The sequence below is a fragment of the Manduca sexta genome, chromosome 28 (genome assembly GCF_014839805.1).
Source record: "Manduca sexta isolate Smith_Timp_Sample1 chromosome 28, JHU_Msex_v1.0, whole genome shotgun sequence".
Taxonomy (NCBI): domain Eukaryota; kingdom Metazoa; phylum Arthropoda; class Insecta; order Lepidoptera; family Sphingidae; genus Manduca; species Manduca sexta.
Genome location: NC_051142.1, coordinates 12117545 through 12132244, shown reverse-complemented (window position 1 = coordinate 12132244; position 14700 = coordinate 12117545). Strand labels below are relative to the sequence as shown.

General features: G+C 33.1%; 1 protein-coding gene and 1 non-coding gene across 2 annotated transcripts in view; one reads left to right on the top strand and one right to left on the bottom strand.

Annotated features, from left to right (window-relative positions):
* Positions 1-14700, bottom strand: part of LOC115442114 (5-hydroxytryptamine receptor 2A) — a 98805-nt gene extending 84105 nt beyond the window's left edge. The window contains exon 1 of the mRNA XM_030167087.2: positions 14354-14700. The gene's annotated coding sequence lies outside the window, so the exon portion shown is untranslated. The remainder of the gene's footprint in view (positions 1-14353) is intronic.
* Positions 511-582, top strand: Trnat-cgu. The gene has a single exon. It is a non-coding gene; the product is annotated as a tRNA-Thr (tRNA).

The window sequence follows — 14700 nt, the reverse complement described above, 5'->3', positions numbered from 1 at the left end:
GTGTTTTAAAATACGCTAGTGGTAGAATATATTTTATATCCGCCCATATAGCGTGGTTGCTATGTGTACGGTGATCTGTACAATGTGTTAAAACCAGCCATAATGGCCCTCGGAAGTGTGTCGCGTTCCGAGATCGGCTTGAGTATATTTGGTTCCAACAGGCCGTCATAATTGTGTCATCTGCCGAGGGCTAATCTTCTCTCATCAGTCGACATTCTATTGGTCCCCACTCCACTTATCTTCACGTGCAGTCGGGTCACTTTACCGTCTACGTAAATCCCTCGTAACTTCACCCTCCATCACTAACATCATTCGTAGATTTGTTTACATCTTGATCAATGTACTAATTAATGACATGAGACGTAAATATGAACCTGGCTCTAAAGCCAAGTTATATTCCTAAGAATATAACCACAATTTACCAAAGGAAAAAGTATCAAGAATGTTAGATTGTAATCACTTATTTACTAACTATGAAATAAGTGAATTAATTGGGTAGATGTCCCATTCGCCTCTTTAGCTCAGTGGTAGAGCACTGGTCTCGTAAACCAGGGGTCGTGAGTTCAATCCTCACAGGAGGCATCCATGTTAGAGTTATTTTCTTTTAATAGTCAAATATAAATTTGATAATTCATTAATATTTAGGCATTGTTTAAAAATAAGTGTTTATAGTTTTTTATTTCTCAGTGTATCAAAATTTCAAAAACTATATTCATTATTCTTTTATAGAAACTAAGTATTGCTCGCGGTTTCGCCCACGTGACCAGTTTTCCCAGGACAAAAGTTGCGTATTCTCTTTCTTATGGTTTTAGCTTGCTCGACACAAAAGGAGTCAACCGTACCTATGTGTGTGTATATATATTATGCAATAATCTTCTTTTGTCACGAGATTACACGAATCATATTTTATTAACCGACTTCCAATAAAAATATGTTCTTAATTCGTGTAGTTGTATACATATTTAATTGACAACATTATAATCCAATAATTTTCACGAAAATGTATGATATTAACAAGATCTGAAAAAGAACATTCATACTTCCAATAAAATACATTACACGAGTAAAAACTGTAAAATAAAATAAATACAAGGAACTCGACATGGCAAGTGCAACTGAAATCCGATAAACTAATTGCTAACACGGCATGTACAGTTATATACACGCTCGCGCTTTTAACTTAATTAATGTGGATTAATAAACTATTTGATTACACATTTTAATTTCACGCCCGGATTAAAGTGTTGATAATTATTAATTACATTGATTATCGCGCGGTAACAGTTTATCAATAACTGATCTGTATATAATATTGATCCGAATTGCGCTTTAATTGCTTCTTGTGACCGAGGACCACTAGAGGCAGGCAATCAAATTTGTAAAAAAATTTGGGTAAATCCATCAAAAAATTATATTGGACTCTTTTTTACATGCCTCTAGTGACCAAGACCTTGACATCAAGTTAAAAAATAATAGGCCAAATCCATTGAAAATTTTCTGGGCTTTATACGACGAAATCATGAGACAAAAATATTGTCCGTGAACTTGAAAATGACTACAATAAAGATAAATTGATATTTATCATGGACAATTACGAAAATAATTAACAAGGAGTTACTAGAACAATCAAATTAACTATAAGTACTCGTAAAAAGCGGCGGTAGCCTAGTTGAGTGGATCGAACTGCGGCGACGAATGCCCTCAGGTTCAAAAACCGAACGGCGCACATCTCCGACTTTTCTAAAGTTATTTAAATATTCTTTGTGAATTATAGCTAGCTTTAACGGTGATGAAAAATATCATAAAGAAACCTCCACACTTGAGAAGTTCCATATAAGGTATATGAAATCTACCAATCCACACTAGGCCAACGTTGTACACTAAGGCCTATTCCCTCTCAGTGGTGGAGGAGGCCGGTGTCCAACAGTGAGCAATATATAATGCAAGACTGGTATTATTATATTAAATCATATACTCCTAAAGATAAATCACGCATTCTATACCCTGTACTAGTAAAATTTTAAAAATCTCATATTTGATATTTTAGTATATTTTCAGTGTTTTTTCCGTTTAATTATGGACCGAGCATCGTGAATCTTGTAATAAAAGAACACCCCAATGTCGACGTAAGAGGATTTTAAGCGTTTCGTTTACGATGACGAATGACAAATACTTTCATCAGTTCAACACACTCGGAGCCAAGATGTCGCCCTTGAATTTATTTCGGATTACCTCATTTCTAAATCTATTCTTATATTCCCCAGAGACCTACTGTTTAATTTTTATTACATTGCTGTTATATAGATATCTTCGTCCCTTTAAATTCTGAGATAAGACGCAAGAAGTCAGATCGTTATTAATTTTCGCAAAAATGGAGGAACATTGTTCAGAAAAAACATCATAATATTTCGCCGTGATTCATTCGTCTGATAGCTGTAGGTCGTCATTTTTTTTTATTTTAAATCTAGAAAGGTAGACGCGAAGAACACAAAAGGTTATCCAATTTTTTTGTTTTAACATTCAAAAAGGCACACCAAAGACACCAAAAGTTTGCGATCTGGGAATAAACACTCCCTATTTTAACAGGTATCAAAACACAGGTTTTATGCTTATTAATGTCATATAATTTTCAATGAAATTATGACCTGATAAAGATTAGCGAGATACCCGCTATGATCAACATAAAATGTGTGACGGGATTTGACGGGATTATATTCTTATGCACATCACGCGCCGTCAATCACCGAGGATTCTCTTTGTTTAAATCCATGGGCATTGTTACACGATTGCCAATCCGTGCAATTTGGCAGATTTGTTTGTTACAGCCAAACGCTTCTATCGTGAAAATGACACGAGCTTTGCATGCTAAATACCTTATAAAGCCAGTAGATTTTGCGTGTGAGCTGTCCGTTTTGCAAATTGATAGGTTAAGCTTTATCTTCTATTGTATTCAATTGGTTCTGATTAAACTTAAATACGAACTGTTTAATTATTTAACACTAGATATACCTTAACACATGTTAAATCAGTTTAGTAAGATTATCACGCCGTAATATAAATTATAACATTAAAAAAATATATAATGTAGAGGTGGCAATAGCCTAGTTGAGTGTGGAACAGTCTGCCGAGACAAAAGTCCGCAGGTTCAAAACTCAAGGGCACAAACCTCTGACATTTAAAAAAACAGTTTGGTGTGTATTATTTGCGAATTATCGTTTGCTTTGCTTGCTAACGGTAACGGAAAATATCATGACAAAATCCGCATACTGGAGAAGTTCACAAGAAGAATTTCGAAGCTACATATGTGAAGTGGTGGACCAAGGCCTAAAACCCTTTCAGTAATAGAGATAGTCCACGCCCAACACTGGGTCAGTATATAAAACAGAGGTATTATTATTATCTATATATATAAAAATGAATTGCTGTTCGTTAGTCTCGCTAAAACTCGAGAACGGCTGAACGGATTTATCTTATCTTGGTCTTGAATTATTCGTGGAGGTCTAGGGAAGTTTTAAAAGGTGAGAAAAATTCGAATAATTGCCGGGAAAATCCTCAAAACAGCATTTTTCTATTTCCCATACAAACGTTTTCTAAATAAAATGGAGAGTCAATTTGTAATTTATTACCGCTGCATAAAGTTCAAATTCGCGTGCGCGTTGGAGGATCTAATATCGCGTTCTGAAACTCAACAAAAGTGAAAGTGAATCGCGAACGCGACAAAATTGCATAGTCTCAAAATACATCTCATAGTACATAAATAGTGGTCGGCTTCGAGAAACTCAATTTTAGCTAACTTCAGTTGTTAATATATAGTATATAACTCAAAGGTGACTGACAGTGATATATCAAGGAACAGCCCAAACCATTGGACGGATCGGGCTAAGACTTTACATGCATAAAGCTACTATGACGTAGGCATCCCTTAAGAAAGGATTTTGATAAATTCTACCCTTAAGGGGATAAAATAGGGGATGAAAGTTTGTATAAATGTTCTTAGATTTTCGACTGATTGAACTGAAATTATAGATTGGGGATAAAATTAGTTTGAACCTATAAGTACCGGGAAAATATGTAGCAAGACTTTTATCAAACAGTGGAATTTTATCCTGGAAAACACCTTCACGCGGGCGAAGCCGCGAGCAAAAGCTAGTATTTTATAAATATATTAGATTATTATGTGAGTCCGATGGTACTAAAACAAAATTCATCGAATGTAATCTAACAGAAATTTATTTCACAAAACACGAATCTCTAGACCAGCGCTCAAATGATTAAAGTTTTCAAGCCATAACTGTCCTTACACGATGCCAAGTTTCATCCAAATTCAAATTAAGATCATCGGTTATATTCCTCCTGATTTCCAATTCAAATGTATTACATTAGTGAAATTACTGGATATTATAAGTCTTCTGCCATCTCGGGACGGTCTCAGTAGTCTATAATTCAAAGTTGTATTGCTAGAGTAAAGGACAGGCTATTGCGCTCATCAATAATCAAATATCCTGGACCATTTTTGTATTTAGAACTATGTATTATAATATGGAAAACAGATTTTGCGGTCCAGTGGTTATTGCGTTATGGTACGATGCTACAAAAACTACAATCGTATACCCAACTGTAAGAAACACAAGAATTGATTCAGAGGGTTGTAATGCTTCGCAAAATTTATATCTTAAAGCATTATATTAATTTGGTTAATATTAATGTAAATATTCAGTATCAGCGCCGACCGTAAAATACCGATCAAATAATTTCTTACGTATAGCAAATGTCCCTCAGCACTTTGCCGAATACATCGCAATCACAAAATATAATCGCAATAAATTCCGAGTAGTGTGGCGTCTTCCATATAAATTTTAGAAAATTATAAAGTGTATTGTGTACGAAATTTCTTTCAAAGCAGTCTGGCATGTCATCTCGTGATACATTAAAGATATTTTATACATCCTCGTTAAAGTTTTACATCGTTTATGTAGGACCGGCCATATACAAAATGTTATTTTCGTTCATTCTATATCTATATTTATAGCGTTTGCGCGTTACATTAAAACCATTTGATCAATTAGTTTGCAATTCAAAAGCATTCATTTATCGCATAAACCAATAAAACGAGAGCACGACATAAATTTTTTCGATTTGCAAAGCACACCTGTGTTGCTCTAAAATCAATTTTTTATCTGAATGTTGCACCAAATTACATCATGGGACGGGTATAATTTGCGAATTGTGACTCGGTGAAATGTACTCTAGATATACATCTGCCTAACCTTAGTGAGTTATATTGAGCTTATATTTCCATATGTATAAATGCATATAATATGAATTTGTCAGAGTTCTAGTCCACACCTACATTATAAGCTTTAGAAGATCAGGTTCTATCCAAACTATTGGGTTTCGTTTTCAATAAAGATTGAGTAAGATTTATATGAATATTATTAGTGGAATAAAACCAGTACTTTCGTAACATAGTATTACACAAAGAGAACAATTTCCATATATAAATATATAATAATTATCTTTGAAAAACAATAAAACACCGTTTTCACTGACAGAGTCAAGAAGACTTTTCCTTTTTAAACGTAACCGAACACAGAGGCCATTACAAACAAAACATTAAAACCTCCATTATACAAGTTATTAAAAACACAACCGTCGCGATTCTAAACAATACACTAATCTTTATTTGTTTTTATTAATATCCTATCAACTATTACTTATACTTACATATTATAAAAGAAAGTCCCGCGCCGTCTGTTTGTCTGGAGGTAATAAACTCAAAACTATCTAACGGATTTTAATGAAATTTCTTATATGGAGTTAGTTTACAGGAAAATATAGCACGAATTTTATCCTAGAAACATTCTTCGCGAAGCCGCGAGTAAAAATTACTTACAATATAATAATACAATGTAATATGTTCGTGGATGTTAATATATGCTCTATATAATATGTTACTATAACAATTTATTTACATTGTCTAATAATCTATGCGGAAGTGATGTGGACTTCCGTAAGAACTACTAGCATATTGGTTATCATAATATACTCATGGTATTCGCAATCACTATTACCTACTGCGCAATATTACTAGAATCTACCAAATGACTGCAAAGAATACTAATTATTTCGTTTGCGAGAGAAAGATGGTTATCAGGTGCAATGTATTTCTTCTAACTAAAATACGAATAATTTTTGGTAAGAAATTAAGTACATAAGGCAAATTACGATCTGCTTCATCGGCGTAAGATGACACATTTAAAATATATTTTAATTTATACATTAAGTATTCCAAAAGGTAAACATAACCTGCATAATATAATTTATTTGTTTACAGTTATAAACGTTGTTAAACAGCCAAGCAAAGTGTAAAATACATTCCCACCTATATTTCACATACGAAGAAACAAGCTCAGGTATTACATTTAATTAGTACAAACGACTCTTACAAACAACTTTGTTTTGTTTTGTATTCTTTCATTTTGAAATCTAGCATTGTTTGCTTTGTATCAACGTAAATAATTGTCGAATGAAATACTGCGAGACGCTGCTATTCATGTAATAATTAATTTAAAGAAAGCAACATTCTGCTTGTTCCGAAGTTTTATTTTATATTTTCCTAAAATTCTGAGTAAATTATTGAAGTTTTTCTAATTAATCCCGAGTAGAATCAATTATTACTGAATTGCTATATCCATTGCTTCTTCTATAATTTTCATGCTTCTACACTATCCAATTTAAAATATGGTTTGGATGTGAACTAGAGTTCAGAATTATATTACGCAGAGAAGATAAACAGGGCATGTTCAGCTGAACCAAGAAAAAACATCTAAACCATTATTCTGTTCCCATATGTCAATAAGGCAATATATTTACAGATTTTTATGAACATAATCATTTACTACCAGCCGAACTCCTAAAAATTCAATGCACTATGAACATATATGGATTAATGGACAGCATTAACTCAGGTGTTCTACTATCTCGCTTCCCGTTTCTGCTATAACATTTCCTGAAGTTATAATAACATCTTTGATGTAAAAGTAACCTCATTTGCAAGCGGTTTGCTAACTAACGAGCCTCTTGGAAATATAAGTTTCGATTGAAATGCAAATTTCAGTAGCACCCATTCAACATCATGAATAAACACCGTTTAAATAGAAATACAAAAATAATGTCCGACTGTTGTGGCTTGAGAATGAGGTATTGAAACCAAGTGCTTCTAGATACCAAATAATATGTATTAATCTTAATAATTGAGAAAATAGACTATTTTGAAATTTATAGTATACTTTGAGGTAGAGTGTTTAGGGATTTAGGGAAACAGAGTGAAATAGTGGTCGAAAAGCTGAATAAAAAATGTTCAAGGGCGCAGACACGAGTTCGAAAATAATCCATGATAGAAATTCCTTTTTTGTAGTTTTTTCCTATTACTTATATCTGACTTCGACTAAATCTGACAGATCTGTCAAAATGATTTACCCACATTCGCCAATGTAGTCCCAATGTGACAGGGGCGAGCTTCCGAAACCAAATGTCAACAAGATAAAATAACTGCATTAATAAAAAAGGTATCTGCGGAACTGATTTGCATGATACAAAATAGATTTAACCGGAAATCCTTTTTATAGTCAGTTGAGTTTTATAGCCACTGCATTTACGATTCCAAATTGATGCTTACCTAAAGAATCGTATGAGCTATAAAACTAATACAACTTTCCGATTCTTAAATATATTATCGCAAAGGCATAAAGTTTGGCATTAAAATGTTAAGTATTTTGTTGAAGAGTAATGAATGACATTTCAGATGTAGTTTATATCAGTAAAGTTAAAAACGTAAACGAAAGAAGTAATTAATCAACTTGACTTTTGAATGAAAATCCTTAACTTGGTAATTTAATATTTTCTCCGCGCATAACTTTTTCGTACGTTTATACCGTTAGAAGGCTTCAGCGATACATTTTAAAATCTTGATAGCAGGAAAAAAATGTTCCGATGTATCTGAATTTCTTCTTTTGGTTTAGTATCGGCGGAAGCCACCAGACTGAACTAGGAGGAGTCATTATGGTTGCTTTTTCAACACATGTTCTCTACACTCTATACTACTCTTCCACCAGCAAAAATGGTTTAAACGATAACTACTTTAACATCGTTGTATGATTTGTCTTTTCAAATCAGCGCTTCGTGGAGATTGCCTCAACAAATTTTATTGCACTTAAAATTTTAGGGCAGATCCGTTTCAATAAAATTTTCGCTTCGAAAAACATTACCAATTTTATTTTAATTAGGATTGTAGCCAATATTGATGTTACCTAAATACATATGCGCGTACGTTTTAACAATGGTGTTTATCCCATGTAATGTTTTAAAATATAAAATGGAACATATCTGTCAAAATTAGTTAAAGTTAAGATTGCTACATTGTTAGCATTTAATATTAACTCAGTCATAAGTACTATGACGAAGTCCTCCATTACTACATGTTTTAGTAGTATTACTAATATAAGTGTAGTAAATAATTTAAACAATTAGTTATGACAACAGAGAAAAGTGACTTAATATTAACTCATCAAAATATAAATCGTTTCTCTGGCAAAATACTTGACATAGAATTATTAGCAGAAAAATATAATATTGATATTTTATGTTTTACGGAGACATGGTTAAAAGCAGATAAAATGGCATTTAGTGTTAGTGGCTACAGAGTCGCCAGCTCGTTCTTTAGGATATCAGCAGAAGGTGGAGGCACCATGATCCTCATCAAGGATGGTGTCTCTCACAAGGATAGGCAGGATATTGTAAAACTTTCTGTAGAACGAGTGTGTGAGGTCGCGTGTGCAGAGACCAGTGGTTATATTATATTGTGTGTATATAGGCCTCCTTCATCAAGTATATTGGCATTTATTTCTAAAATGGAGGATATTCTTAAAAACTTAAAATGAATAATAACATTTTAGTCTGTGGGGACTTTAATATAGATTTGCTAGTGGATTCCACAGATAAAAGACTTTTTGAATTTACTTCAATCATTTAATCTAAACTGTCAATTTCTCGAGCCGACTAGATTAACTACAACTTCAGCTACCTGTATTGATAATGTTATTTCAAATTTTAAAATTAACTCTAAAGAATTATTAGCTGGCGTTCGCTCAGACCACACATGTCAAATGGTCAAACTGAATTTTGAAAGCAATAGAAGTAAGAACATAGTACAATTTAGACCCCTAACCCAATATAATCTACAGAAATTTAGTGCTAGGCTTAATTTGGTGTTGCCTATGCTGACTTGCGGTTCAGACAACCCAAATAATATGTTTAAAACATTATTAAATGGTATTACAAACATATTTAATAAAACATGTAGTGTAAAATCAGTGCCACTAAAAAATAAAATATCATTCAGTGCTTGGGCAACAAACGGTATTAGACGTAGTAGAGATGTTCTCTATGAATTATATGACAGAAGGTCCTTTACACCCAATGTCGAATTTAATAATTATGTGAGAACATACTCTCAAATTTTTAAACGTGTATGTAGGTATGCTAAAGCTGCCTATATCAGTAGTCATATTAAAAACTCAGATAATAGAATTAAAACTACTTGGAAAATTATTAATACTGAAACTGGCAAAAATAAAACTAATGACAAGATTTTATTGAACATTAATGACGAGCTAGTTTCAGATAAATATAGAATAGCTAATTACTTTGAACATTTTTTACTAACATACCTTTTGAAACGACAAAATGTCTGCCATCCTCACCAGAGGCAGCTGAGTCGTTCTTAAAACAAAATGTTGATCTGTCGATTCCAAATTTCGAATTTGAGTTTGTCACGCACTCTGATATAATAAAAGTATTTAAGAGCTTAAACATAAAAAGCACTGAAGACCTATGGGGTTTATCTGTTAAAGCGTTGCAGTCAGTAATAGACAACATTGCCCCAATTCTTGCGGAAATCTTTAACTGCTGCGTCAGAGACGGCATATTTCCTGATCTTATGAAGGTTAGTAAAGTAGTACCAATTTTTAAAGCAGGTTGTTCTAACACCCCTCTAATTTCAGACCTATTTCTATTTTACCAGCCTTAAGTAAGGTATTTGAAAAACTAATGCTTAACCAAATGCTGGTGTTTTTAATAAAAATGGGATCTTACATAATAGACAATTCGGCTTTACAAAAGGCAGATCCACGCAAGATGCTGGACGTGCTTTAGTCAAAGCTGTGTTAGATGCTTGGGAGGGATCCCAGGATGCACTGGAGGTCTTTTGTGATCTTTCCAAGGCATTCGATTGCGTCGATCACAAAACCCTCATTTTAAAGCTTCATTATTATGGTATTAGAGGAATTGGACTTAAACTAATATCTTCATACTTATCAGGTCGAAATCAAAAAGTATTTATCGACAACGTCTCCTCTGCCGGGTCCGCAGTTAGAATTGGGGTTCCCCAGGGTTCCATATTGGGTCCATTCCTATTCTTAGTTTACATAAATGACCTGCCTTACATGGTTGATAATATGGCAGATGTAGTATTGTTCGCTGACGACACTTCGATTATTTTTAAGTTAAATAGAAGGGATGAGAATCTCGGTGAGCCACATAAAGTACTTAGTTTGATTTCTGACTGGTTCTCTTCTAATAATTTACTTTTAAATGCCGCAAAAACGAAATGTGTCAGATTTTCGTTACTGAACAAAAAAAAGGAACTAAATATTGATTTAGATGGGGATAAATTAGAATTAGTTCCCTCAACGGTCTTCCTCGGGGTTTCAATCGATAGTAAATTGCAATGGGGCCCCCATATTCAAAAAAATTCTAGTAAACTGAGCTCTGCCGTGTTTGCTATTAGGAAGATTAGACAATTAACTGACGTGGCTACGGCAAGGCTAGTGTATTTTGCATACTTCCACAGCATTATGTCCTATTGTATTCTTCTGTGGGGCTCTGCTGCAGATCTGCAGACCATTTTTATCTTGCAGAAACGAGCGATTAGAGCTATTTACAACCTTCGCTCTCGCATGATTCCCTTAGGCAAATGTTTAAGGAGGTGAATATACTGACTTTGCCGGCCGAATATATTTTTCAGAATATAATGTACGTACGTAAAAACCTTAGTACTTTTATTAAAAACAGTGACTTGCATAGTCTAAATACCAGAAATAAAAATAAATTGGTTGTCCCTAATCATAGGCTCTGTAAAACCAATAAATCTTTCTTAGTTAATAGCATTAAGTTCTATAATAAACTTCCCTTCGAAGTTACCAATTTGACCGAACAAAAATTCAAGTGTTATGTTAAGCGTGAATTAATGTGTAAAGGATACTATACTGTATCTGATTACCTTAATGATAAGACGGTTTGGAAAGTTTGTCCTGCACACAATGACCCACCATGTTAGCACACATTAGTAATTAATTAACTGCCTAAAATGTCTTTGTTACATGTCTCACATGCTTTTTTTTATAATAATGACATTTCTATAGCTCTAATTTGACATAATCATATCATATCTTAATGAAATGTAATTTTTGAAAGACGACCACCCGATCATGTTGTGTTTGCCTGTTCAATATCACTATTTTTTTTCTTTTCTCATGATTGAAAACTATGATTGTAAATGTAGGCGAATGCACGCTGTACGCCGTTATTTAAGTATGAATCTATGTTCTCTTTTATTTGCTATCGCTAATTTTATTTTATGCCGCTCCAGGTTTAGTCGATTGGATTTCATCTTATCCCATGTTAACGGTGATGTGCGTGCATTAGCTTATATAACTATTGTGACTATGTACAAGAAAGACTTGGAAAAAATACAAAAGAAGTACTGAACAATTGATGACAAAAAAGAAAGCCCGGAGTTTCTTTCTGCCTTTCTTCTTCGGGTAGTCATCACTTAGGTAGCTAGTGAAAGGCTGGTAGGTTAGCTAGGCTAGGGCTCATGTCCTCACCGGTGAGAATCGCGACGCGTTACCCTTCTATTCCCCCTACTTGCCAGCCCGAGCTGGTTACTTCGGTTTGTACCTAGTCTTTTGTATAAACTTTATCCCTAATTTAAAATCTCCATAGTTATATAAGTGATTTTAATAGTTGTTTAGAAATAATAATTATTCTTATTCTTTGTTTTGACGTATCATAAGTGCAACTTTGTTCGCCTACGTGATAAATAAAGTATTTTATTTTTTTTTATTTTTTTAACAATTAAGAATGTATAAATATTGTTTTGATAAGTTCGCAAATTTTATGACACATCAAAGAGTGCAATCCTTTTGTTTTATCAATTAAATATATTACATTTGCTAAGTTTTCTCTTTATGTGTCTGAAGCCGACCTTCAAAGTTCATCCGAACGATAATTTTCAATATGACTGTGATTTATTACATTCGTCACGATTCGTTAATTATCACCCTTGACCTTGTAGGGAGCACAAAGCACTATTGACTACATATCTGCATAAAGTAACATAATGGGATTCTTCCCGGACAAAAGAAAAGCGTGGTCATCCTTAGCAGGGTTGGCAAGTTGGATTTCACTTAGTATTTTCTTTATTTTTGGAAATAAAAAAGTTTTTAATATTTTTATTCCTGTGATTGAAGGAGAATCATGATAAGCTTTTATTAATACGTAATGTTTACTTTTATATTATTACTAAAATATTTGGTTTTGGCTTGTAATTTAACTACAACTATTGAAAAGTACACAGTTAATACTGCAAACCGCACCGGAAACCTTTTCTGAATTCTATCAACCAAATTGAGCTAAGAAAACATGGTTTCTTAATGACACTATGCTATTACTAGATATTTGCATATGAATGCTGTCATGTAGGTGTAAGTTTTGTTATGAGTCCTTTATTACCTGAATTAAATAAATAAATAAAACTTTATGTTCGTCTTTTACCAGATAATCACGTAAAAAGAAGATAGAAACTGAAGAAACTCAGTCATCTTATATCTACTCTAGATGGTGACATGACTACACTGGGCAAATACATTAATTTTGTCAAAAACTATGAAGTCGTAATACACCGAAACCAATGTATTTCATTAAAAGGAGTCTATGCTAATATTACGAAGGTTAAATTATAATTATTTATTGTTGAACTCCGATTCTGAAAAATTGTTCATCGCATCAGGAAGCCCCATTATTTCTGAGTGTTTCATATTAGGTTTTATCATAAGAACAATCTTTAATGCGGATAAAGCCGCGAGTCAATTCAAGTACGAAATTCTTCATATATTTCTCCCAACCCGCGTTGTTATGTTAATAAGTATTCTAGTCTTTATTATAGTTTAACCTATAGACTAGAGGATACCCAGTTTTAGCTCAAGTTAAATATTCCTGTCCAGTTTCTACAGTCTCCGTAGCCGAAATCGACTAGGAAGACGTCATCATCAGTTTAAGATACGAGTACTATCTATTAAGAATGCTATGCCTACATGTAAAAGGTTACAAACATAGTGCAACCATTCCTTGTAAATAGTATTTAAGGCATATTATATTGCCTGAATCCAGTAGTGAAGACTAAATAAAAAAAAAATTACTGTTCTATTTTTTGCAGTTTTTTTCTAACCGTAGCAGCCCTGATCTACAGCCATCAATCTAACTGACCCATACACTCGTTTGAGGTTTGGAAGATAATTAATTGTTTTTTGTTCGATAGGTTTATCGGACTTTCTCCTGACGGCCAATTTTATCATTACATGTGTTCAATAGCTTTTCATCGTGTGATTTATTTTTCTACTGATTGATGTAGTTTATTGAGTTATATTGATATGTGCTTTATACCTCAAAATAGCGGTACTTTTTGTACGAGTACTTTCAAAAATAATCTTCTATTCACATAGTTGCACTTTACTGTTGTATATTTAAAATGCTTGAATATTTCAGTAATACCTAAACATTTCTCTTGTGTCATGTCCTTAGAAAATGTTACATATTGAAATAAAAATATTACCTAAACTATATAAATAATTAAATTATTAACAAACCATACAAATATATAGTACAAGTATAACCTGTTCCTTATGTTCTTTAAGGGAACAAATTTAAATACTATGAAATTTAAAAGAAATTTCAACTGACTTTTTTTTTATTCTTAGATATTTGCCAGTAACGGTAAGTATTTTATGTATTACAAGCGCTATAATACTGTACCTGTATCCCTTTTTTTAAACAATGCGCTAATAAGAGCCGCGTACAAATTTCAGTGTATAACTTTACCATAATTCACACGTAATTTGCATATTAATAATATATGTTAGCAACTGGCAATTAAATATATCTTAGTACATTTATTTGCATAATAATTTTCCGATTATATAAAATATGACATTTTCTACATAACTATTTTACTTACCTCTTAAAATTGTTAAAACTTCACCATTACTAAACACTTATTATAATAAACACACACTAATGTAACAAAACTTTTTAAAGTCTTCTTTTCGTAAGTTTTAAACACTGGCCGAATTTAAAAACGAAACATTTCAATTGCCATCCACATATTCCAAATTTGAACTTATTCGACAGATCCCGCGGGGTAACATGGGAGCGGGCGACGCGTCCACAGCATTCGACATCTGGGTGGAAACTGGCGGGAAAACTGCGAGATGAATCTGACGGAGGAAAACGCTCAAGTTCACGTATTAATAAAGACGACTTTGTAAACAAAATATACTTTTTGTACACGTGTATATAATATTA